This window comes from Theropithecus gelada, chromosome 13 (assembly GCF_003255815.1).
Source record: "Theropithecus gelada isolate Dixy chromosome 13, Tgel_1.0, whole genome shotgun sequence".
NCBI classification, from domain to species: Eukaryota; Metazoa; Chordata; class Mammalia; order Primates; family Cercopithecidae; genus Theropithecus; species Theropithecus gelada.
Genome location: NC_037681.1, coordinates 62613223 through 62616550, shown reverse-complemented (window position 1 = coordinate 62616550; position 3328 = coordinate 62613223).

The window sequence follows — 3328 nt, the reverse complement described above, 5'->3', positions numbered from 1 at the left end:
AGAAACAGTGAATGTTCATGAAGGGAAAAAAAAACAAAAAAAAATCTCCAGCAGGAAAATGAGTGTGAGAGTTAGTCAGCAGCTACACTCACTCATACGTCCATGAGGTTGTAACTTAATCTGAAAACATAGTCTTTCCTGGAAGAGACTTGAGCAGCGATTTATCATTTTATAATTTGTGGTTTAAATTTGAGCCATAAACCAAGCAGCTGTATTGGTTTGAGGCATTTTTGAATCTTCTTAAAACCCCAGGAGGCAAGAGGACAGCTTTAAACTTGAGGCTCCAAACTCTCGGGGTGTAACTGAGAGAACACGAAGGACAACGTTTCTGTGTGCCCTCTCTTTTCTTAGGAAATGTATGGAATGCACGCTTTTGTTTGTTTTAGACTTGGGAAGAAAAAGCAGACTTTGATAGCTGGAGCCATGAGCCGGCCCCTGGTATCTTATGACAGCGGGTTTTCGTATATTACAGGGTCCCCTGGGAAATGAGAAGCTGGAAGCCGAGAGAGGGGGAAATGGGTGGAGAAAGGGGAAGCAAGGGGAAGGGAGGAGTGCCGGAGATAACTCTGCTGACTTCACAATTTTCCACTGGGGCCTGCCCTGCCTACCTTTGTTGACATCAAAGCTCATTGAGAAGCCTCTGTGTGCTGGCTCAGTCAGCCCTGCCTGCTGCCAGTGGGAAAAGGAATTGGCAACTAGCCCTACAACAAAACTGAGAACATAATTCCTGAAATTAACTTTTCCTTAAAAATTTTTTTTTCCATCTTGGTATGGCAGCTCTGGGTCCCGTCCGCCACCATTTGCCGGGGTTCAAGCATCCACCAGGGAGAAAAGCGGCTTTTACAGAGATATCTCCAGAAACTCGGGCAGCCTCCCAAGGTGTCTCACTGGTTCTGCAGCAGCGTTGGCTTTCTGTGGGCTGATGGGTGTGGCTTTTGCAATCATGTTGGGGCGCCTGGATTTCGGAAGCCTGGGCTCCTTTATGCAGAGCAATGCAGAGCATCAGATTTTGAAGCTGGCAGCTGAGCTCTCAAGTCGGCTGCCATTTCGTCTCTCCTCCCTGCTCCCCTGCTGGGATTTGTTTGTTTCCATTCCCATCTCTCTTTTCTCTGGAGTCCTCTGGCCCCTCTCCAGGGAGAAAGCAGAGGAAATAAGATGACCATCCTGTCTGCTGTCACTTGTGACCTTCAAATCTGCTTATCACTTGAATCCCAGGACAAAAAGAGTCACAGCACCCTTACGGAACAAAAGCAACTTGCTGTCGATTCTACACGTTAGAACCCAGTTGGACAGCACAGTTAAAATAGATGCCTGTGTGGCCCGGCGCGGCGGCTCACGCCTGTAATCCCAGAACTTTGGGAGGCCAAGGCAGGCGGATCATGAGGTCAAGATATTGAGACCATCCTGGCCAACATGGTGAAACCCCGTCTCTACTAAAAATATTGGCGTGGTGGCGTGCTCCTGTAGTCCCAGCTATTTGGGAGGCTGGAGAATTGCTTGAACCTGGGAGGTGAAGGTTGCAGTGAGCTGAGATCACGCCACTGCACTCCAGCCTGGTGGCAGAGCGAGACTCCATCTCCATATAAATAAATAAATAAATAAAAATTTTATATATATTTATTTATTTATATATATCTATATATATCTATATCTATATCTATATATATCTATATCTATATCTATATATATCTATATATATATCTATATATATATATATCTACCTGTGTGTGCTAGCTCACAGCTCTCTGCTCCAACAGCCTCAGGCAGTATGAGGCATGCTACCCTTTACCATCTTCTCCTGTTCAATGTGAATCTAAAGATAAGCCTGGGCTAGAAGTAGGTTCCTTGGCAATCCAGCTCCAGCAACAAAGAAAGCTGAACATAAAAAGCAGTGTACAGTTTCTGCAACTGGTTATAGATTGTATTTGTTTATTTAATTTAATTATTATTATTTTTTGAGATGGAGTCTTGCACTGTTGCCCAGGCTGGAGTGCAGTGGCACAATCTCGGCTCACTGCAACCTCTGCCTCCCGGGTTCAAGTGATTCTCATGTCTCAGCCTCCCAAGTAGCTGTGACTACAGGCACACACCACCACGCCTGGCTAGTTTTTGTATTTTTAGTAGAGACGTGGTTCCACCGTGTTGGCCAGACTGGTCTCGAACTCCTGACCTCATGTGATCTGCCTGCCTCGGTCTTCCAAAGTGCTGGGATTACAGGTGTGAGCCACTATGCCAGGTCAGATTGTATTTACAAGTCACAGGATGTCAGCATCCTCCCGTCTTTTTTTTTTTTTTTTTTTTTGAGACAGGATCTCACTTTGTCACCTATGCTGGAGTGCAGTGGTGTGATCTCGGCTCATGGCAGCCTCGACCTCCTGGGCTCAAGTGATCTGCCCACCTTGGCTTCCCAAAGTGCTAGGATTACAGGCACGAGCCGTTGCGCTTGACCCTTTCTCCCTTTTTTAAATTTACCACTGCTAGGCCGGGTGCAGTGGCTCACGCCTATACTCTTGTCTTTAAGGGAAGTAATAAGAAATGTCACATTTTAGATAAGAAATTGGTGAGCAAAGTAATTCAAACCCTATATTTTGAAACCAGGGATTTTAAAATTGGGAAATGACAGCTTAAATAGCTTAATTAAGAGGCCTGCCTAAGGTAAGCGTTCACTAGTTAATCCCATGGACACGGATTAGCACCTGAGTCAGTTTGGAACTATGCATCCTCAAGGACCCAAATCCAGATGAGACAGATGACAGTGTTACTCAAAACTAAGCTTACTACAAGAGATTCAATTAGCCGGGCGTGGTGGCGGGTGCCTATAGTCCCAGCTACTTGGGAGGCTGAGGCAGGAGAATAACTTGAACCTGGGGGCGGAGATTGCAGTGAGCTGAGATTGCACCACTGCACTCCAGCCTGGGAGACAGCCTGGGAGACTCCGTCTCAAAAAAACAAAAAACAAAACAAAACAAAAAAACAAAAAAAATAAACTAAAAAGAGATGCATTGAAGTTATTTTCTGCTTAAGAGAGCTGAAACCCTGCCCTTGGTTATCTAGACTCACATTGACTCCCCCAGACTGCCAATGCATTTGAAACTGATTCAAAATGCTTTTTGGAGATCCATCTCAATTCAGCTTGCAGGCATTCTTGGGGCCCCCTTCCAAGAAGAAATGGACCAGCATTCTGTCTGGGCTAGACCCAAGTCAGGCTCTGTCTGCCCGGGAGAATGTCATCTCGGCTTTTGAATGTCTGACGGCTCAAGCTCCAGGCTCTTGCTCCTCAATCAACACCACCACAGATTTGCAGTGTTGGCTCGACTCGCAGACCTTA